We start from the raw sequence: 24231 nt of genomic DNA on the forward strand, positions 1-24231 counted from the left end.
GACCTGTATTCCGAGATACTTGAACGTGGTCGGTGCCACTTGTATGTCGTAGGTCCCGAACTGTATGAGGGGAGGTCGTTGGCCATCTCGAAAGAAGAAGCCCAGGGATTTCCCTGGATTTATAGCCAGCCCAGATATGTCCTCAAATCGCCTGAAGATATCCGCCAGAGACGAGTGGTCTCCTCGCAGGTTTCGGAGGAACACCAGGATGTCGTCGGCATATATTGAAGTCATGTGGTCGGTGCCCCCCACCGGTATGCCGTCCTCCGCAGCTCTGTTGCGAAGCGCAATAGCCAGGGGCTCCAGCGTCAACACAAACAGTAGTGGCGACAATGGGCAGCCCTGACGGGTGCCCCTGTGGACTCCATAACTGTCCGAAGTGTGCCTTCCTGTGCGCGCCCTGGCCGTCGGACCCGTATATAATAAACGGATCCATTTGATCAGGGCTTCCGGGAAACCAAAGCGGTGTAAGACTTCGAACATGAAATTCCACGTCAAAGAGTCAAACGCCTGACGGAGGTCTAGGGCTATGCAGCCCGCGTGTGGCAGATTGTGGGGTGTAGTTGTCATGAGGGCGTGGAGTCGCCTCGAGTTTTGGGAGGTACTCCTCTCTGGGAGGAAGCCGCATTGATCGGTATGGATCAGGCCAGGGAGGTGATGTTGGATCCTCAAGGCAATAGCTTTACTGAGAATCTTATACTCCGTGGAGAGCATAGAGAGGGGCCTGTAGTTACCTACATCCTGAGGGTCCCTACCGGGTTTCGGGATCGAAATCACCAAGGCCTGCATGGTGGTAGCCGGGAGATGGCCAGCCTCGTACGCAGTGAGGTATATTTTCTCCAGAACAGGGGCCAACACATCAGTATATGATTGATAAAATTCCCCTGGTAGGCCATCCATACCCGGGGTTTTACCCCGGTTAAGTGAGTGGATCGCTACCTTTATTTCCTGCTGTGTTATAGGCCCGGCTAGAGCCGCCTGGACTCCCGGGGCCAGCACTGGGAGCGTCAAGTCATCCAGGAATTCCGTCATTTCGTCCCTGTCCTCGACAGAGGGGGGAGCATAGAGGGTCTCCAGGTGTGTCTTAAACACAGTATTAATACCCATTTGAGTGTGTATCAGATCACCTGCCGCGTTCCGGATAGACGTTATTGTAGGGCTCTCAGGGGCATCCCGGACCAGCCGGGCGAGCAGAGCACCGGACCTATCTGCCTCTGACTGTTGCCGTTTCAAATAGGCTCCGTAGTCCATCACCCTCAGGGTCTCCAGTAGTTCAGCATGTTCGATATTACACTGCTGCAGATCCGGTCGGCGGTCAGGGTCCTGCCCCACCGCATTTTCCAGGTCACTTAACCGCGTCTCTACCTCGCACAGTTTACTATGGATCTCCTGTCTGGCTCCCACCAGGCGGCCTATAGCAGCCCCCCGAATTACGGTTTTCATTGCGTCCCACACCACTAAGTTCGAGGACGCAGAGTCCCAGTTTGCATCGAAGTAGCCAGTTAAGGCCTCAGCTATATATGAGTGAAACGGGCCATCCGCAAGCACCGCAGGGTTAAGCCTCCAGGTAGGGACAGGCGAGGGTATTCTACCCCAGTGTAAGTCGAGTGTCAACGGCCGGTGGTCCGAGAACGTTTTAGCCAGATAATCTGCTGCGTCGCATCTGGCCGCGAGAGAGCTGGAGCATACAAATCTGTCCAGTCTGGTGTGCAGGTTGTGTACAGGGGAGTAGTATGAATATTCTTTATGTGTCGGGTGCAATGTGCGCCAGGTGTCAACCAATCCCCAGCCCCGAAGCCATGTTCCAAACAATTCAGATAGTTTATGTGTTCCCGCTGCCTGAAGGGGGGGGTGTGACCTATCAAGGGTCACATCTAAGACCATGTTCCAGTCACTTCCCAGGATCCAGGGGACGTCCGCCCAGTCCGCCAGAGCCCGGCCCATCTTAGCTAAAAACTTATCTTGGTCGAAATTCGGGGCGTAGATGCTGCCCAGCACTACCACTTCCCCGTCTAGGGTACCTCTCACTAGTACGTAGCGTCCTTGGTCGTCAGTCCGCCTCTCCAGTTCCACAAAAGGAGTACCATGACGTACCCATATCGTGGCCCCTCTGGAGAATGCAGAGTACGTGGTAGAGAATACAGTGCTTCTCCATTTCTTCCGCAGCAGGAGTGCTTCGGAGTGTGTCAAGTGTGACTCCTGTAAGAACACTATATGTGCCTTTTGTCGCAGCAGGAAAGCATGCACCCTGTGTCTCTTCTGCACTGCCCCCAGCCCTCTCACATTCCAGGTGACCAGCCTATACCTACCCTGTACGTCAGCCATAACCCCGTGTAGGTGTCGCAATGAGTGTTCCCATATGTCCCAGTGAGTGACTCGCCCGTGTCAACCAGGAGACAGTACCCACCCTATCCCAAACCCCAACTGTGGAGGCGCAGCCTCTGAACTCCGCTGTGCCGAACAATAAACTGTGTAACATAATAAAACAGATAACGTTGCATACGCTAGTGGGGGGTCGGCCAAGCTCTGGCCGTGTCCTTAGTGCCATGCCCGATCAAGCCGCCGGCTCAACGGCGCCGCTGGGAGAGTTCCATCAGAATTATTCGACAAGTGTAGCCACATCTCGTGGAAGGGGGGGGAAAGAGGAAGGGGGCAGGGGGGGGGGGGGGAATACAGGGGTGGCCCCATACTGGTGGAGCCAGTGAACAGCTGCCAAGCGCCACAGGATCATAGGAGATACAGGGTTCATATCTCGCAGTCTTCACACCCGAGGCTCCCACCCCACCCAAGGGTGGGGCACGTAGTGTCCGCCATCAGAGAAGGGCCACACATATTGCCAGAGCAAACACAGTCCACCTCTCTCCCCCTCCCCCCACCGCCCCCCCCAATCTACACATAAAAGGATATTGTGGTGTACTCAAGCTTTTTAGGTCTAGTCCACAGGAGGTATTACTCTTGGGCATTGTCCATGAGGTCGTCCGCGGTTCTAGGTGTCACCGTCGGGAACAGGACCATACTATTGTCCGAGTCCGAGTGGACTGTGCTATCTTCGGTATCCGTATGAATTGCCTCCCGGTCCTCCCTGAAGGTGCCCACCGCTGCCACTGCCTCCATCTGTCCCTGCTTTTGCTGATGGGCAGTCGGTTTACGCTGTCTTGGGTGAGTGCGTCGGGCGCCGTCCCCGTTGTCTTCCTGATTCTGGCCATCTTTGGACCCAGCATCCGTAGAATCCTGTGTCGGGTCCAGCCGTTCCTCAATGTCCATCACCTCCATCCACTCTTCCACATCTGTGGGACTTTCGAAAAAGTGAGTTCTCTTGTCATGGATCACCTTCAGGCGCGCAGGGAACAGTAAGGCATACCGTAACTTCGCCTTTTGGAGTTTCTGTTTCACCTCATAGTATGATGACCGTTGTTTTTGCACTTGAGTGGTGTAGTCTGGGTATAATGATATTCTTTTATTCTCCCACGGTATGACCGATTTTATTCTGGCCTGGTTCAACAGCATGTCTCTGTCCCGGTAATTCAGGATCCGGACAATGAGCGGTCTTGGCGGTTGGCCCGGTTTAGGTTGTCCTGTTGGGATCCTATGGGCTCTCTCGACACAAAAGAACGGTGAAAGGCCTTCAGGGGCGACGTTATCTTGGAACCATTGTTCCATGAACTCCGCCGGACGGGATCCCTCGCTTCGTTCCGGCAGGCCAATAACGCGGATGTTATTGCGTCGATTACGCCCTTACGCATCCTCCACGCGTTCCATCAGGGTCTTGACTTGACGCTGAATCAGCTGGATGGAGTCCGTGTGCTCCGCCACCGCCGGGGCAATTTCAGCCAGCGACAGACCATGATCCTCAACTTTGTCCGCTAATTTCTCATGGTCCGCCTTAAGCAAGGAGAGATTAGTGGTGAGGGTACCCATCTGCGTCTCCATCACAGCTCTGGAGTCCCTGATCTCTTTAAGTATAAGGTCCAGCTTATCACCTTGCTGACTCTCTGAAAGGGTGGAAGCCAGCGTCAGCGGCGCAGAGCCCCCGGGGTTCACATCTGGAGCAGGGCCCACGCCTGGCCCCTCCTTGCCCTCCGCGTTCTTCAAGCCTTTGCGCCCCATGTTAAGCGCCCGGTGTCCAGACGGCGGTAGGGTCGCGTCCACAGGCGATCACCAGCCGTCCGAGGTTCGTCTGTTGCCCCCCTGCAGGTCGCCCCCAGCATCCACTACCTGGGGTAGCCGGCGAAGGCCGCCTTGGCCCTGCTAAGGGGGGGGGGGGGGGGGGCCGCTCAGCTAATAGGGGCGTCGGGGCCCACCGTAGCGCCGCTCACCCTGAGGCGCTATCTCCTTCTCTCTCCTGCCAGCTCACAGCAAGGGCCCAAGAACAGCAGCAGGATCTAGTGGGTGCCACCCCGTCCGAATCAGCCACACCGGTCCGGTGCCTCGTGACTAGGGCCCAGCCGGCAATGGAGTAGTTATGTCGCTCCGGGGGTAGGATCAGCTCCCCTCCAGGCGTCCCGGTCTCCAGCTCGCCCCAGGGGGAGGCCCAGACACCACCTCGCTGCAGCCGGGCTATCAGGGCGTCCCGGCCGGACCCGATCCTCAGTCCAGGGGTCCCTGCCGAATGTAGTCCGCCCTCAGCTGGATGTGGGGCAGCAGCGCCACACCTGGCCCCTCCGCACCTCCCCGGACCTCTCACCTTCGGCCCTCGCGGGCAGGGGGTAGCTCAGCCGGCGGGAACACACGGATCACAGCACTCCGGCGCCTCAGTCCGCCGCTCAAGGCCGTCCGCAGTCTCCGTCTTTTCCCCCGGCACCCGGGGTCGCAGGGTGTCGCCTGCCCTTCTCGGCTGTCGCGGGGTCGGGGTTCCCGATCCAGGGGTGCACTTCCGGTCACGGGGCCCCCGGCGCGCCGCCACCTTCCAGCCCTCGTCCTCCGGGCACCGCTGCTACTCGAGTCCCCCGGTCCGCAGCGTGACACCAGGCCTCACCCCCGACCACGGCGTAACTCCGAGGCACCAGCCGCCAGAGCCTCAGGATTTTCAGCGAGGCAGGCGGGGTGCAGGATCTGTAGGACACAGCTGCACTCGGACGGAATCGGCCCCTCGGCGTGGGCGACAGGATCGTTTCTCCCCCAGCGGCATCGGAGCACTAGCAAACTCCGTCCGCCATGTTGGCCAGCTAGCCACGCCCCCCCTTGTTAACAATATACTTAAGAGGCTTTTGGTACACCGCTTTCAAACCTTGACTTTATGTGATAAGCCTATTCCTGCCACGGACCAGAAGAATCTGTAGCAAGAGCTTTCGAATTTGCCAGTGCTTATTCTTGGTTGCATTACGACTCATGACATACATTCAATCAGAAACAATGGTTGGACATACCGTGGAATGCTGAAGATGAGTCCGCTTTAATAAATGTGTGCGTTTTGGTCGTACACTGTGTTCTCATGCTCCCTCAGTACAATTTTGCAGCAAATGCTTCTGCGTCGAGATGGCATAATTTTATGAATTTCACTTAAAAAGCACAACTTGTCATTCCGGAAATTTCATCTGGGAGTACCTGTTATTCACCCACATAAGCGCCTCGATACAGTGTCGGAGTATGAAGAAATTAATAAAGGCCAATACAATAGATCAAAGCTAAGACTAAACCGCAGTGTTACCACCGAAAACAACTTGTGTGCATTTGGTCCTATAAAGGCCACGTCTGGTATGCTTGAGGGCCATGCGAGGCTTTGGTCTTTCATGTCTGCTAATAAGAGGGGTCAAATCTGAGAACCCTTTTTACACACCTATGTCCTCTGTGATTTAAATTGTGCCCCACCATTAAGATTAAATGTAGTGCAAACAAAGCCCACAGACATAATGAGGCTGCAATTCTGTGTGTGTAGGATGGAGGCTGACGGAAATACCCTTTTGTAACATTCCCAAACAGAACACCCACCTCCCTACGAGTGTGCATGCACTGAAAGAATAAAAGTATTCAAATACAGCAAACCACTTCTACGCGCTTTTGTACGACAAAACCAACACCAACCACAGTCCACTAGGTGTTCAGTGCTGTTTGTAAACCGAGGTACATTATAGAATATGGAATACAAACTCCTCTGCTGTTTCTGCCTGCAGCACAGAAAAAGACTAAACTGTTATAGAGGAGGTGAGGGGAGGTGGCTGAGGGGCGGGTGAGGAGAGCTGAGAAGAAGGCTGACCCAGCCCTGCAGCTGCCCCTGGTTAAATGCTGGGCTGGGAAGATTTTGCTGCAAGCTTGGGGAGCGAGCCCCTGGCCCTGCAGAGCACTCAGTGTCCAGGAAGTGCCTGCACCGAACATGCCGTGAGAGGGTACAGGATGGAGGGCAGGCGCCAATTCTAAAATACAGCGTTACTCCCAAAAACTCATAATGGTTATATATAAGTGCAAAAACCTCTTTCGAAGAGAAGGGGTTGGAGCCCAAGTCTGGCATGTGAGATATGCCATGACATATGCCACAGCATGTCACATTTTTCGGATATGTTGTTTCAGGAATAACTGTGTTAGCACCCCCCCAGAAGTGGTAGTGGGTTATTTTAAAGACATATCTTTTATCTGTGTTGATTAAGAAAAAAATATATTTAAAAAGTACAAAAACATATATTATTTTTTATTTGGAGGGTCTTGAACCCTTGCCCTAATGTATGACTACGTTATGCACTTATCACTACACCACTTGGTACCTTAGTCATTCACTGTGGCTAAACATTTTATGAGACTGTGCACAACACAGACCGTCTTCCATTTCCATGCTCTTTTGCTTTTACATGCCACAAATCTACACTTGATTTTTGTTATTTATACACAAATAGCCACACTTTTCTTCCACTGTAAGACGACTTGCCCCATGCATTTCTCTCTCTTACCTAACCATTCCCAAAGTCTCATTCCACAAATAAGTGATTTCCTTAATATCAAGCCTTGCCCCCCTTCAACATGCCATGGCATGTCACAAATGTATGACATGCCCTGGCTTCACTAGAAAGGCCACAAATCTCACAGACACTGCTAAGGGTGATTTACAATAGGGCATCTTTCATTTGGGTAAAATAGAAGAAAAATAGAAAAAATTATAAATATCGAATTTTCCAGGCTGGGGTTTGAACCCTTGTCAAAATGCACTGAGCACCCCTGTTAGTTACCACGGGACCATCTGTTCTACACAGAAACATTTTGTCCAAAGCGTTTGAGTAATTGAAAAAGGGTGCTGTCCTTCTTCCATGTCCATGTAGTTTTGCTTTCACATGCCACAAATCTACACTTGATTTTCGTTATTTATAAACAAATAGCCACTCTTTTCTTCCACTCTCAGACTTGCTCTCTGCATTTCTCTTTTTTACCTAACCATTCCCAAAGTTTCATTCCACAAATTAAGGGATTTCCTTAATAGCAAGCCTTGCCCCCCCCCCCCCTCCACAAGCCACAGCTTTGCACAAATGTCTGACATGTTCTGGCTTCACTAAACAAGCATTTACAATGCAATGGTTTCGCCTTTGGAAAAGTTAGAGCTATTGGCATTGCTCACGACATTTTTACTTATAAATAAATGGCATTGTTATTTACATTGCCAACAGCCCACACAGCTCTCACAGCCCACACAGCCCTCACAGCTCTCACAGCCCACACAGCCCTCACAGCCCACACAGCTCTCACAGCCCACACAGCTCTCACAGCCCACACAGCCCTCACAGCTCTCACAGCCCACACAGCTCTCACAGCCCACACAGCTCTCACAGCCCACACAGCCCTCACAGCTCTCACAGCCCACACAGCTCACAGCCCACACAGCTCACAGCCCACACAGCCCACACAGCTCTCACAGCCCACACAGCTCTCACAGCTCTCACAGACCACACAGCCCTCACAGCTCTCACAGCCCACACAGCCCTCACAGCTCTCACAGCCCACACAGCCCTCACAGCTCTCACAGCCCTCACAGCTCTCACAGCTCTCACAGCCCACAGCTCTCACAGCCCACACAGCTCTCACAGGCCACACAGCTCTCACAGCCCACACAGCTCTCACAGCCCCCACAGCTCTCACAGCCCACACAGCTCTCACAGCCCACACAGCTCTCATAGCCCACACTATGCTGCTGTCTCTAAGAGAAGCACTTCCCAAATTCAAAACAGATCTCAGTTTCAGAGATTCATTCCCCAAATGCAACTACAGACATGTGCTTTCCCAAGGAAATATACTGCCAAAATAAAACAAGCATTTACAAGGGGGGCCGGAGACACGGACAGCGGGAGGGGGGGCAGGAACGGGCACACGGACAGCGGGAGGGGGGGCGGGAACAGGCACAGGCACAATCAAAAGGCAGAAGGCAAGAAAAAACAAAACAAAGTTGTATCTGTTATTTTGGTGCAGGCTAGAACTCACTTGCATGAGCTAGCTGCACCAAGGCGGAGTCTCATTTCAGGCCTGGAGGGACTCCCTGCACAGGGAGGGAGACTGGGGACAGGCCTGAAGGGACTCACTGCACACAGAGGGAGACTGAGGACAGGCCTGGAGGGACTCACTGCACACAGAGGGAGACTGAGGTCAAACATGGGGGGACTCACTGCACACAGAGGGAGACTGAGGACAAGTCTTGGGGGACTCACTGCACAGAGAGGGAGACTGAGGACAAGTCTTGAGGGACTCACTGCGTCAATCTTTTTGGTGCCACCCCCATATGTCCTCCTCCTTGGATCCCCTCACTATCACCTGGGCAAAAGTGCCCCTCCTCCTTTCTCCATAGGCCTCTCTCACTTACATTTCATTTGCTTTAAAGCCTGGTAAAGGCTAGATTTACTGTTCCTCTTAGGTATCCACATAAAAAATAGATCTGTTCTTTGCAGCAGGAACATTAACCCTTTGTGCTACTTTATGGCAGCCAAAACTGCCTCAAGCCTCCCTGTGGTAAGTGCCCCCCCCCCCCACCCTTCAAGGTCAGCACCAAGTGCAACCTCACTGGTAGCACCTCCCTAAAGCCGGCCCTGACCTAATTACAAGTGCATAACATCCTAAATCATTCCTAAAATCTGCCAGAATTGTGCCGAAGTACCCGTCATACAAACTGTAAATCAGGAGCTTTGTACCTCCCCAGCCTCCCCAGCCTCCTCTGCTCCCTATGTTTTCCTTTGTCTGGTTCCCACTTACTGTTTCTTTCTATGTTCTTCCTCCACTCTCCATAACTTGTTTCCTGTTCAGAGCTTCTCTCGCTCATCTCTTGACTTGGCCACTACTATGCTACCAGACACCCTATCCCATGCCCCCCATGCTCCTGACATCCCTCCCCCTCCCACAAGATTGGGAGGCACATAGAACTAGGATCTGCTGATCAGTGAGGACACACACCCCCTACTTCCGCCTACCCTGACTGGACCACATACCATGCAGATCTCAAATAGCACCACCACCACACCTTCAGGTTAAGAAGGCGGAGCAGGGCGCATGACATTGTGTGTATGTGTGTAAGTGTGCATGTATGAGTTGTCATGTATGTGTGTGTGAAGCATGGGTTTGTGTGTGCGAGTATGAGTTTCTGTGTGAAAGGAGCTGGAAAACATGTAGTGAATCCCAGGCATAATATTGGCCTTGACTTGCTTTGATCATGATGATGATCAAAATGATGCCAGACACCCCTTGGCATGATGGGAGCCCGTCATGCTACAGAAATCCTTGACATTATAGTCGCCCAGCAAGAGTGATCCTGTCTGGAATAACTGCGGCGCATCTCCAGCATAATGTTACCCTTGGATAGTTTGCCTCTGCTTGACATTATTCAGATTAAAATTTCGTTTGTTTAGAAAAAATCTTCCACTTAAGGCAAGATCTTAGGCAGAGTGGAGATGGGGGGGGAGTGGTAGTAGTGTGCCCCCTCCACAATATACTGCAGAGCAGAGTAAAGGAGGGATTATCAAGAGGACTCCCTCAGCCTCGCCTTATTCAGCATAACTCAACACTAAAAGCACATGGTGACCTCAGGATATTGTGACCCTCATGTTTTATATGTAGGTAGAAGATCCGGGCAACTCCACAAGATTGGGGCGCAATGCTTAACAACCTTGAAGACACGAGGGCAGGCAGTGTACGCACGGGAAGGGTAAACAGATAAAGAGGTGATGCAGAATATATGCAGTTTAACTTCCAGCCATTTGTACAAACACGTTCGGAACCACAAGAGCAGCAAACACCAATGTGGTGCAAGTGGCTTTTGCAAATGGAGCAAATCATGCCCACCACTAGCAGAAATTGTCTGCCTATATCATGACACGTGATCTGATTCCTCATACCATCGAGATGCAAAATAAGAAATAAATCAATGAATGCACAGTGCATGTGTGGATTATTTGAGCTCGCTTGTTTGCTTGTCTTTTTGAGCATGCCCTTAGCACCAAATACCCCCTGGGGGCGTGTACGTGTTCACAGGAGAAGGCAATTTGTGCTCAGCCCCAAACAGGCACTATTGCTAAAACTGGAGCAAATGCTATTAAATCGTCCTGCAGATCTGTTAATGCCATCTACTACTAAAATATATACTTGTTTAGAGGACATTTCAGCCAATCCGGCAGTAAAGCAAACGTGTAAAGTTATAACTAAGCCTACAAATAAGGCATTTCCCAAAAACCAAGTACAGCTGAGAATATGCCACAAACATTAATAAAATGACTGAAAAATGCGCTGCATGCACAACATAGAATGAATAAAAGCATGCATATGCTTTGCAAACTGAAAAAAGCAATGTATTTGTATGTGCAAGCACAGAGTTCCAGAAACCAAACGAAAATATTACGTAGAATAAGATCCTTCACCATGAAATGAACAGCGGTATCCCTGCATTGGCCATCACATCTGGACAAACAGGAGGAAGCAGCCAAACGACACGCATCCACATAGGAACATGCTCTCTCTGACAAAATGTTACGAAGTTGGCCCCAAAAACGTATGCCGGTGCGGGAATACGGTCCATATTACCAGCTAACGTTCATGAGTATTCCCTAAAAGGTTAGGAAGAGTACGGGCTGCGTCTTACCTGCCCCGCTGAACTGGCTGCTCCTGAGGGTAGTGGGTCTTGTTTTCCCACTGATGACAGGCGGGGAAAACATCTGTAAAACCCCAAATAACACGTTTTTAAAAGTTATGCAAACCTCAGTTAAAGGCAGAGTTAAGCGTTCACTTAAAATGTAGATTCGTGAATTAATTGTGGGGGGACATTTTTTTTTTAAGTTTAAAAAAAATGTGCGATTCCCCCAATCCTCATGAGATTATCAACAGACTGAGGAATGCCCTCGACATCTCTTGCCATGACGATGCTGCGCCATCAGAAACAAAGTGTGCATACAGTGAGCATAACCCAACAGGAACACTATGACGTTCAATGTTTTCTTTACAGGTGTCTATATTTAGTATAACGATTATGCATGAAAATACGCATACGCTGCCACACTTAATGACATAAAATTAAATATGTTCATGTGTTGCTGCAAAACGGGGTCATGTTATACACGTAAACACAGGTATGACAGGCAGCCCTTATATGCCGCTGCGTTTTTTGAGACATTTACACCAGTAAAATACATTTATTGTGCTCAGCCTTCTAAACAGAGGCGCCTCAGCTGCAGACTGCCTTCGCGCCTGCTAGATTTGGTCGGTTTTAAGCACTTGCATGAAAACAGCATGAAAACAGAAAGAAAAAAATAACGATACATCGCTTCGAACACCTTAAGAAGTGAGAAGGCGCTATATAATTTTCAATACAATAAAAAGGGTGATTTAACACAAGCTAGCCAATGAGATTATTTTATCTTGGGGTCAGACGGTCCTCCCCCAGCCCTCCCTTCTAAACCGATTGACCCCGGCAGTGCTAAAGGCATTAAAGTGTTGCAGTCTAGACATGAGAGGGGAGGCCGGGGCAGGCCCCGCCGGGGTGCTCGCTTTACCGTGCAGGAGAAGCCATAAGCAGAAGACCTCAAAGAAGGATATCGTACCGCACTGAAGTCCAGCAGGTCACTCAACTCCTTGTCCGTCCCGATGGCGGCCATCCGCTGCTGCTGGGAGTTCATGTCAGCCACTCCGCGAGGACTCTGCACACAGCAAGCGAGAGGGGGACACTTAGGGAGCTCGCGGGCACCGCCTGCGCACTGTAGCTCAACACAGACTGAGGCACCGGCGACACACCCCCCACACGGCCCCAGCGGGCTCTGCACGCGGCGGTGGCACAGAGGGGCACTCACCCGTGCTGCCATCCTGTGCCTCTCGTTCCTTACGCCTATGCCCGCACAGCCACTTTAATGCATCCGCCACCCCATTCCATTCCCCAGCTGCAACCAGGCGCACGGGGAGGGGGGGCACAACGCACCTCATAGCTTCCACTCACAGCACAGCCATAGGGGGCGGCTGATCATTCATCCTCTTACCGTCTTCTCTCTTCTCAGGCTGGCGGTGGGGACGGAGGCTGCGACGGCGGTCTTCTTCTGGAGCCTCCAAGGCTCCCTCGCACTCCGGTCCTTCAACCAGGCGAGCCGCAGGCACTTCCGAGTCGCGCTGCTGAGGGCAGCTAGTAGCAGCGCGGCCCTGAGGACGGAGAGGCGGCACTTCCGGGTCGCACTAGGCAGCGGCCCTGCAACGAATTCAATGCCCCTGGGCTGCGGCGGTGATTTTCGAGGGGCAATGCCGGGTGGGCACCGGCTGATTTAAAATCACAATAAATCGAGGTGGGCACTCGATATTAGGGCGGCAATGTCCCCTGCAGGGTGGGCACCTGCTAGGGGACTTTCAGATCGGCACAAACGCGTCCAAGGGGGGGCGGGGGCGGGGAGGTACGCGGAGGGGGGCGGGAATGGACAGCGCATCTGAAATCACTTTCAGTGAAAGGGGAGGGAACGGGAAAAAACGAAACTCTGCCCATGGAAAAAATCTCGGGAACGCCCCCGAATCAGGTCCGGCCTTGACGGACAGATCTCTGTTCCAATGGCTAGCCTCCATTTATGGAGCTAGCCAATGGAACAGAGGGGCGTATTCAAGTCCCCCTTACTGAAGACTAGAGATTTCTCCTGGGGGCGGAGCTAACGCTCCGTGACCCAGGCGAAACCTAAAAAAGGCCACAAATCTCACAGACACTGCTAGGTGTGATTTACAATAGGGAATCTTTCATTTTGGTAAAATAGAAGAAAAATAGAAAAAATTATAAAAATAGAATTTTCCTAGCAGGGGTTCGAACCCTTGTCAAAAAGCACTGAGGGAACCTGCTAGTTACCACTTGACTATCAGTTCTACACAGAAATTGCCTGTCCAAAGCTTTTGTGTCATTGAAAATGGGTGCTGTCCTACTTCTGTGCCCATGTCGTTTTGCTTTCACATGCCACAAATCTATACTTGATTTTCGTTATTTATTAACAAATAGCCACTCTTTTCTTCCACTCTCCGACTTGCTCCATGCATTTCTCTTTCTTCCCTAATAGCAAGCTTTGTCCCCCCTTCCACATGTCACAGCATGTCACAAATGTCTGAAATGCCCTGGCTTCACTAAAAAGGTCACAAATCTGACAGACACTGCAAGGGGAGATTTACAATAGGGCGCCTTTCATTTGGGTAAAATAGAAAAAGTTATAAAAAGCAAATTTTCCTAGCTGGGGTTTGAACCCTTGTCAAAGGCACTGCAAGCACCAGCTTGTTACCACTGGGCCATCAGTTCTAAACAGAAACTTTCATTCCAAAGCTTTTGTGTCATTGAAAAAGGGTCCTGTCCTACTTCTATGTTCATGTCGTTTTGCTTTCACATGCCACAAATCTATACTTGATTTTCGTTATTTATAAACAAATAGCCACTCTTTTCTTCCACTCTCAGACTTGCCCCATGCATTTCTCTTTCTTACCTAAGTCTCATGGGTAAAATAGAGCAAAATGAAAAAGAATATAAAAATCGAATTTCCCAGCTGGATTTTGAAGCCTTCTCAAAAAACACTCATTTTCTCTTTGAGCTACTGCTGTACTATCTATTGGATTGTGAGGTTTAAGTGGCCCAAAGCTATTTTATGAGGAAAGGACTGTGCCCACCTCTCTTTTCTATCTATGCAATTTTGTTTTTACATGCCACAAATTCTATGTCGGAGGCTCTGTTTATTCTTCTCATATTTTTACTACATTACCCATGCTTTCCTGTACCTCCCATGTCACATGCTCTAATTATAAATGAACTACCCATATAACTGTAGAAGTCACCATTTTGTTTCCTCTTTCTTTGTTGCTTCACAGTCAGGTAAGTGCAGTTTAATTCTTTATGCTTGTACTGACGTAATTATAGATATCTCATATCTCTATTGCTTAGAATGTTTCTTTTCTATATGCTTGTAATGCCACAGTTGTAGGTATTTCCTACCTCTATTTGCTGTTCATGACATGCTTTCTATGGGTTGCGGATCTATGAGGGCAGGAGTGGTAGGTTAACCGATCACCTACTGCATGCACTACAGCGCTGGAATTCCGCCTTCATTTTCTGAACACTTACGGCGGTCGGAGTCCGACGCTGCTTGCTGCCTCAGTGGAGCGGGGAGCAGACAGCGCACATCTCGCTGATGTGCATAGTCCTCTTTTACTTACAAACAAGGACAACACAAAGCGCATGTGTAGAAATTGAACGCAACACTCAGGGATATTGATCTGAGCATTTGCTGATTTTTTCAACAAGTAACATGACTTGGCTCTGTATGTGGTGCCAGGGGTGAATTCTCCCCCTACTCTTTGTCTCACTAGTATGTGCTGGGTTGTATACATTTGCATAGGCTTTGCCTCAAGTGGGTTTTTTGGTCCAGGCATCTCCCTCCACATTTAAATTAAGGCATAATCCTTGGCCTTACAGGGTTAGTTCCACTCCCCCTTACTCTCTCAACTCCCAGTAAATTGAGTGTGCATGCAGAGAGAATGGCACAATGGGAGCCCTATAAGGTGGAGGCAGACAACTACCATGAAGAAGGTGTTGACCAGCTAGAGCGAGATTTGGTGGATGAACTGGACTGCAGTGTACAGCAATCTGTGAATAAGGCCCAGATACGGGCGCAAGGTCCCTTCGCGGGGCAGGTGTGTGAGCTTGCATGCCATAAAGGCTGGCAACCCCAACTTCCTCCGGCCAACAATGAGGTAGGCCCATCAAAAAAGGGCAAAGTCAAGAGTAAATCACAGCCAGAGGTACAGGGAGAGGCTTTTGCAAAGCTGGGGCGCAAGAAAGAGACTGAACACGATTATAGTGCCAACGCAAAGGGAGAGTCCTCTCAGTCTCACAGCTCACAGCATGCAGAGGCCCTAGACTCAGACTGCTCTTACCACACTGAGGACAGTGATGAGGCTGAGAAGTCAAGACTCAGTAAGAAGAAACGGGCTCCAGTCCATATCCTTCGGGTACTCCAATTCAAGCCCACCCAAATAATTCTCCCCTGAGAGTCCAATTGGGTGTCCCCTCTAAGTGGTGCAGAAGACCTTCAAACCCATCTATGGCGGGGCTTTGATAAAGAGGTACGTGCATGCCTCTGCATGGAGTGTCCCCGCCCAGACCTGGTGGGTGAGATTGCAGATACGCCAGAGGTAGATCCCGTCATGGTCACTTTTATATAGAAATACGCAAGGGACCCGAAAAAGGGCCTGGTTCGCTCATGTTGGATGTGCCAAGATAAACTACATGACCTGACTGGAACCTTGACTAAGATCTTAGTCTCAGCATACTAAGCCAAAGAGTCCAACACCCCAGTAAATACTGACAATCTGATTGGCTGGGCTCAGCGAGCATGTTAGGGAATATCAACTACACTATCTCTACAGAGCACCGGAGATCTATCCTGATGAGATTAGATCCTACACTCAATGATCTATCCAATGTGGAAGCTATCTCAGTGGCTGACAGCCTATTATTCCGTGGCTCTCCGGATTTTGTGCCACCTAGTCGACTATATGCAAGGCCCAAATGAAGCTAAAATGAGTATTCTGGAGATACCATTTTTGTCAGGGACGGGTGCCATGGAGGGTGCAACAGGCCGTGGAACCCACCAAAGCTCTCAACAAGGCTATTATGCATGTGGGAAAGGTGGTTGGTATGGAGACCAACCAGATCCCACCTACTATCCCACTCAACCCAGAGGTGGCCGCCCCAGATTCTGCCGCAGATCCAGACACGGATAATAGAATGCAATCCAGGACACAGGATCTACTGGTATGAGCTATTCCCTTCTCGGAAGTGATATTGGGATGAAGAGTACTGCTGTTCATAACAAATGTAAATGCATATCCATGGACCCTTGTGTACTGGAGACCATTCAGGGATTCAAACTGGAATGTTATGAATCTCCAACTCATTTGGCCACTCAAGACAAATGTATTTTTCCCAAACACAACAAGTTTTTATATTCAAACTCTCCTAGCCAAAGAGGCAATATGCCTGACAACTCCATAGCCCAAAGGGTTCATGAGACCCACCTTTCTGTTTGAAAAGAAGGGCAAAGGTCACTACTAGTCCTAAACCTCAAAGATTTCAATGTCTGGATAATGTACAGACATTTCAAAATGGAAGAAATTATCTTGCCAAGAGATATTCTACAGGAATGCGAATAGATGGTGCGTCTGGTCCTGGAGGATGCCTACCCCTCCGTCCCCATATTCCCACCTCAACAATGGTTTCTTCAGTTCACATAACGGGAACAGCGCATGGAATTCAAATCCCTTCCATTCAGTCTCACTTTGGCCCCGTGGTGTTTCACTAAATTGATGAGACCAGTCATAGAAGCACTGAGGGCTTGAGGAGTATGTCTAATTGACTAAACAATCTCCTGTTGATGGCCCAGGACCTTCAGACACTCAGGACTAATATATCATGGACTATACAACTTCTTCAGAGTCTGGCATTCCTGATCAACTTCCAGAAGTCAGTCTGGTCAGCAGTCCAGCAATTGGCATTTTTGTGTTTCCAGATAGAATCAGTACGAGCACAATTTCCTTCCAACGCCAAAGATACGCAATATCAAGAGGGAATTGAGGTCTGCGTTGTGCCAACAGACTGTATCGTTGAGGTAGACTGTCAGAATTGTGAGACTCCTGGCCTCATCGATACAAGCCATATTTCCAGGCCCCCTCCATTATAGAGCCCTTCAGAGATTGAAAATCCAACACTTATGGAAGGGTCTATCTTACACAGAACAAGTTCCACTGATGGGCAAAGCAAGGACAGAAATAACATGGTGGTTGGACCACATGGAATCCTGGAATAGTCGTGCCATTTTCGGCACCTCACCAGAAATAGGGATCAAATTGGATGCTCGCCAGTTGGGTTGGGGAGTGAGGTGCAGGACAATGTCGACAAGGGGTCAGTGGTTGGAGACGGAGCTCAGGCCCCACATAAATTGCCTGGAACTCCTGTCAGGCTCTTTCGCTATCAAGAGGCTCTCCCCGATAAAGATGGACTATTATATCTTACTGAGAATGGACAACATCTCAGCAGTCCGGTACTTCAACAAACTTGGGGGGACGAAGTCCCGTCTACTAGCAGAGATTGCCAGGGACTTCTGTCACTTCTGCCTCGATCATTGCATCTCCCTCATAGTGGAGCATCTACCACACGAGGAACACCATAGCCGACTAGAACTCCAGACACTTACGAGATTTCAGCAACTGGAAACTTAATCACTCAGTCTTCCCAGATATGAACAGATCGTGGGGCCCATATGAAATAGATCTGTTAGCATCATGACTCAATCGGCAACTGACACATTTTTTGAGCTTGCACCCAGATCCGATGCCCAGGCGACAGATGCATTTATCCAGGGCTAGGATCAGTTCCGAGGCTTTCCCTCATTCCTGATGAATCCTGGTGTACTGTCACAGATCAGTAGACAAGCAGCAGAAATCATTACTGGAGAGCATGACCTTGGTTACCAGTAGCTCTAACTCTAGCGAGTGCGCCTCCAGTTCTACTCCCAGTTCAGCCGGATCTCCTCTTAGACCTGGAAGGTATTCCTCACCCATTAAATCTATCAGGTCAACTCAAGCTGATGGCTTGTGTGGTTTCAGGCAAAGATGGCATACCCAAGGCATTTCGCAAGAAGCTGCATCCTTCATCAGGCAGACCTGGTCAGATAACACCCATTAAAGATATTCTTTAGCTCAGAGGAGATGGTTTGTTTGGTGTAACACATGGAGTGTTGATCCCGTGGGGCCACAACATTGTATAGTAATAAACTTTCTATCAGAACTAGCATCTTCTAGTTTAGTATACCGAACAGTCATTACTTCAGAACGGCAATCTCCGCAGGACACCTCCCAGTAGAGGGTAAACTATTGGATGAACACCCTCTAGTCTGCAAATGGATGAAAGGTATCCATATGGTCAACCCTCCGAGACCCAAGTATACACCCATTTGGGATGTGAATGTTGTTCTCAAATTCTTGGAGCAATGGCCTACCAGCAAATACTTGTTGTGCAAACAGCTTTCGGGCCAAGCTCACAATGTTATTATGTTTGATTTCCTGTAAGAGGGTATTGGACTTACGAGTATTGGATCTATCAGGTAGAGTATTCTCTCCAGAAGACATTTTCTGTACTATCACACGCCGCACCAAATCGATTTTCATGTTGGTAACCTATGCAAGTTTCCCAAACAGTAGTAAATTATGTGTGGTGCAATGCTCAAAGGATTATGAAATCACTACTTGTGATATGAGATAGGAGGCTGGAAGACAACTATTAATTGCCTTACAAAAACCCTAAAAACCAGTGTCTGCAGCTACCTTAGCCAGGTGGATGAAATGACTACTTGCAGATGCTGGTGTCAAAATTTCTGTCTTTGTGGTGCATTCTGCGAGAGGAGCCATGGCATCCTAATCATATGCTCTCGTGTAGAAGACATCATAAGAGCGGCAGACTGGATCTGAGTCTACATGTAAGAAGTACTATTATAAACCTATTGTAGATGTGGCATCTGTGGTGTTAACACAACTTTAAACTAGCATAATCAGAGCCCCCAGTCCTGACATAGAATGAAAATGTGTCTAGCTGACGCATCAAGAATTTCCAATTTTATTAAGTACACAGAGGTGAGGCTCACCCTTTAGATGCAATTGTCTTTGAACTATAATTCAATTGTTAAAAGTGTAAACTAATGTTGATAAAAAATTTAGTTCTTTCTGTCTTATTTCTCCCACCTGATGATTTTTGGCAATAGTCTATGCTTTATATTTATGATGCCAGATTTTACTTTGGGATCTCTCTCCATTTCAGGAAATGCCCAGAACAGCTGTGAGATGCACTCTGCTTTGGAATTATTTCCCTTGAGAGGAGTTATATCTGGCGTGTTGACTCGCTGCAATTTTAATCCCATTGCAGAGTTCAGTCACGGGCTGTGGTTGGTGATACACATCCCTGTTTGATCAACTGGAATTTTTGAGTCCACGTTGGGCTGTATGGATCTTTGGTGACTTTTACCCTGTTTCCCTTCGGAATATTCGGTTCTTACGGACTTACCTAACAAAGAAAGAGGACACAAAATTATGACTTCCACAGTTACATGGATAGCTCATATGCGATTGGAGCATGTGACATGGGAGGTACAGGGAAACATGGATAATGTAGTTTGTGTTTTACTTTATTGAGATTGGCTGCTGAAATTAGTAGTAAAGAAATGAGAAACATATTCCTCGCGTTGAGCGCTGCCTTTGATACGATATCCAATTCCATTCTGGTATTGTAGGTGTAGCCTTGCAGTGGCTGATTTCTTTTTTGGAGGATTGCTCCTTTCAAGTCTTTTCTCACACCATGAAATCTAACCCCGTTGCCTTGACATCTGGAGTTCCGCATGGCTCGATCTTGAGTCCTCTGCTTTTTAATCTTTACTTTAAGAATTTGGCAGCAGAGCTTCTTGAGGCGGAAAGCCGGGGAGTCTGCGGCGCTTTCTTTGTAAAAATTGCGGTTTTAAAAATTTTAATATTTACACTTTGGTGTTTCAAATTGTATTTTAATTATACAACCTACTTGTAGGGACATTCTGTTGGGCCGCACTTGTACCCTGGACACCGCGCAGCCGATTAGGCGCTTTCGCGGAGGTCCAGAATTGACGAGCTGACATCTTGGGGGAACTGGAGGGTTGGCGCTCCAATAGCCTGGCCCCTCCTACCCTCCCCTCCCGCCTTTACATCCTAGAAATGGCTGACTTTGCTCGCCCGCGCAGCGGGCGGGCGCAGCGGGCGCGCCAAAGGCAAGCCCGTCTGCACCCGTCCGCGCCGGGCCCAGGGCCACAACCCCTGTGCAATCTCCACAAATTCAGAGGAAGTATAGGTACTCTAGCCATGAACTTCGCTCGATGAGACCTAGAGTCAGTTGTCCCCTTATTGAGCTACACCAGGTACCCAATAACTGTGTTTGTTGTTCTCAGACCTTTTCCTTTTCACATATCGAGGGGTTGAATGTGCCTCACATTCAGTCTAGTAAATCTGACTGGAAACTTACTATTATCAAGGCCGGTCTGATAAACGCAAGGTCACTGGCAAAACATAATACTCACACGGCAGAACTAATTGATAGCCAAAACCTGGATTTACTGTTTATTACGGAGACTTGGGCTGATGTAGCCTCTGACTCTGATCTGGCTTTGGCTGTCCCAGAGGGTTTCTCTATATACAGAGCGGACAGAAAAGGAAAACGTGGAGGTGGTCTAGCAATTATAGCCAGAGATAGGTTTAGGGTTAAGAGTTCGGATAAAGGCAGCAATTCAAATTGTGAAACCTTAACCACATCAGTGCTAAGGGAATTCCCCTCCTGTGCTGTAACTCCAGGATCCCCATTGTTCATGACGAGCTCAGCTCGTCATGAGCACATGACCAGTGTACTGCATGACGAGCTGAGCTTGTCATGAGCAGCGAAGGGGTTAATGTTTCAAATTAAGACCACTAATAACTTCACTTTTAATGGCCTATTAATTTACAGGCCCCCAAGTGCAAAGATACCATTAATTGAGTTACTCAGTCCTTTCCAAGAATCAAGTGTGATAGGTCCCGATTACACTATTTTGGGGGACTTTAATCTACATCTGGAGAAAAATGCCGATCCCAAGGTAGCTTCCTTTAAGGACGCTTTGGCTGGTTTCTCTTTAGAACAAAAGGTTTTTCTAGATACGCATTTCGCCGGCCATTCCTTGGACGGTATTTTCACCTCTTGTCAGGGCTTAAATAAAGTTGCCACCCTCCAGGTCCCATGGTCTGACCATAAGGTGATTACTTTTTCATTAGAAATTAAGGAAAATACTGGAAGACCCGTGGAAATGCTGAGGAATGCCACCTATCCTGACTGGTCAAAGATTAACTCAGACTTTCCTACATAATCTTCAAGTATTTTACCCAGATCTTGTCTCAGACAGCAATAGAGCCTGTGAACAACTTAACAAGTGGATAAATGTTGCAGTTCAGGTGGCTGTCCCTTTAAGGAAAGTCACTTTTAAAAGGAAAACCCCCTCACAGCCATGGTTTTTGGAAGCACTTAAGGCTCAAAAACAGAGCTGCAGAAGAGCCAAGAAAAAATGGAGATCAAACTATGAGGCTAGGCTTAAAGAAGAGTACAAAATCGCTTTAGGTACCTACAAAAAACTATTCATTACGGAAAAAAGCAAATATTTCGTGCAAAAAATCAATGATTCAAAGGGATCTAGCAAGGCACTGTTCTCCACCGTTAAGAAACTAGTAAAAATTGATAATAATAGTTCAGAGACAATGACATCAGAATTCTGTAACACATTGGGTGAGTTCTTTGTAAACAAAGTATCCTCGGTTTTTAATTCCTTTAGGAGTCACCATTCAGGTAACTTAAATCAGGTTTCTTCGGACCCAATAAAAGCAGCTGAATGGTCGACGCAGATCCCACTGTTGCAATTCATTCCACCCACAATAGAACAGATTGTGCAGGAAGTAAACACCGTTCACTCAGGTAGTCCAATGGACCCATGTCCACCCAAAGTAATGCAGCACTTTCCTGAGTAACTGAGCTCACTGTTTGAGAAACTTTTTTCACAAATCCTAAAATCTGGGATCTTTCCAGATGTATGGAAAATTATTTCGGTCAGACCGCTCCTAAAAAAAACAAATTTGGATAGCGAGGAACCTGGCAGCTATAGACTTATAGCCAGATTCCATTTGCAGCAAAAGTCCTGGAGAGACTATTAAACAAACAGTTGTCCAGATATCTGGTGGAAGGAAACTGGTTAGTTATTTGGATTTGGATTCCGGGAGGGTCACGGGACGGAAACAGCTTTATTGACCGCGGTGGAAGAACTCAGGAGTGTGCTGGATGATGGAGGGAAGGCCGCCTTGGTACTATTAGACATATCGGCGGCGTTCGATATGGTCAGTCATGAGACACTCCTGATCCGTCTGACAGAAACAAGGGTCCATGACTCGGCTTCAGCCCTCCTTGCCTCCTATCTGTATAATAGAACTTTTTCGGTTGAGCTGGGAGAGGCAAAGTCCAATTCATTTAGCTCACCTTGTGGGGTACCCCAGGGGTCCTCCTTGAGCCCTACCATTTTTAATTTATATGTGGCTCCTTTGGCTGAAATTATAAGGGAATGTGGTTTCACTCCAGTGTCGTATGTCGACAACACCCAGATAGTGGTGTCCATCAGTAAGGAGGTGAACGAGACGGCTGAAAAATTCAAATACTGTATGTCACAGGTCAGCCAGTGGATGCTGGATAATTGCTTGAAGCTGAATGGGGATAAGAGCAAAGTGATGCTGCTGGGAGGAAATTCTAACATCTGGTCCCCAGCCTGGTGGCCCGACAGCTTGAGCAGTTGTCCAGATCCAGCAGAAAAAGTGAAAAATTTGGGTATGATCCATGATACCAAACTCTCATTTGACGCTCAAGCTAGCAAACTGACATCCTCAGTCTGGTTTATTCTGAAGATGGTTAAAAAATTACTACCTAATATACCAGATGACACTCGAAAGACGGTAGTCAGGGCATTAGCATTATCTAGATTAGAATATGGGAATGCTTTATATGCTGGGGCAAGAGTACAGACTTTATCTAAGCTACAATGCCTACAAAATGCAGCTGCAGGGTTGGGACTTGGTATTCCCAAACATGAGCCAATTGCACATAAATTAAAAAGCTTACACTGGCTTCCAATTGCAAAAAGAGTGCAATTTAAATCACTGTGTTTGGCATACATTCAGGGATCAGGCTCAAAGTTCTTGAGAACTAATCTGAAATTGTATGAACCTTCCAGATTGCTCAGATCGAGCCAATTGAAATTAATTAGAGTCCCGAAAATCAGACGGGCCAATTGGGGTGGAAGGAGCTTTTTTGTACATACAGCACGGGCTTGGAACCTGCTGCCACTCACTATAAAAAATAGCCCATCTCTAGGCTCTTTTAGAAAAGCAGTGAAAACTTGGCTTTTTACTGCGGTCTGTTAGGTGCCCGTTTCAGAGAGGACTGCTGTCTGTCATAAGCGCCAAGACGCCTTCGGGCATTCGCGAGCTATATAAGTTGATAAATCAAATCAAATCAAATCATACGTTCGCTCTTTGACAGACATTGCAGAAAATCTGGGTTGACCATCTTTTCATACGTTGATGATATGCAGATTTTTTTTTTGTTTATCATCTGCTCACCATCAAGATCCTTCTTCACTTACACATGGTCTGCATAACATCTTCTTGTGGATGTCCAGCAATGCTTTAAGGCTGAATGGTTCTACAACCGAGGTGATCATTCTTGGGATCAATCCTGAGCTTTGGGGGGCCAACCACTGGCCTGTATCTCTGGGACCTTTACCTACCCCGGTTCCTAAGGTTAAGAACCTGGGATTTTCCATCAATAACAAGCTTTCTCTCATTGCTCTGGTCTCAGGAGTCACCTCGGCATTCTTTGTGGTCCTCAAGAGGTGAAAGAAAATTCTCTGGCTAATTTCACCTGCTGCTCAGAGGACTGTCCTGCAGTCTTTGGTGATCTCAAGGCTTGATTACGGTAATGTATTGTATCTGGGTGCGGACAAGACCTCTGAACGCCGTCTCCAGCTCATTCAGAATGCAGCTGCTCGTCTACTTTACAGGTTGCCTTGTCACACCTCTTGTCTCCACTTTGCTCTATCACCTCCACTGGCTCAGGGTTGGCAAGCGTATCGAATTTAAGGCTCTCTGCTACTTGTTTAGAGCTCAGCACGGCCTGGGCGCCGCATACATACCATATCTTGTCAAGCCCTATCG

The sequence above is a fragment of the Lissotriton vulgaris genome, chromosome 1_1 (assembly GCF_964263255.1).
Source record: "Lissotriton vulgaris chromosome 1_1, aLisVul1.2, whole genome shotgun sequence".
Classification (NCBI taxonomy): Eukaryota; Metazoa; Chordata; class Amphibia; order Caudata; family Salamandridae; genus Lissotriton; species Lissotriton vulgaris.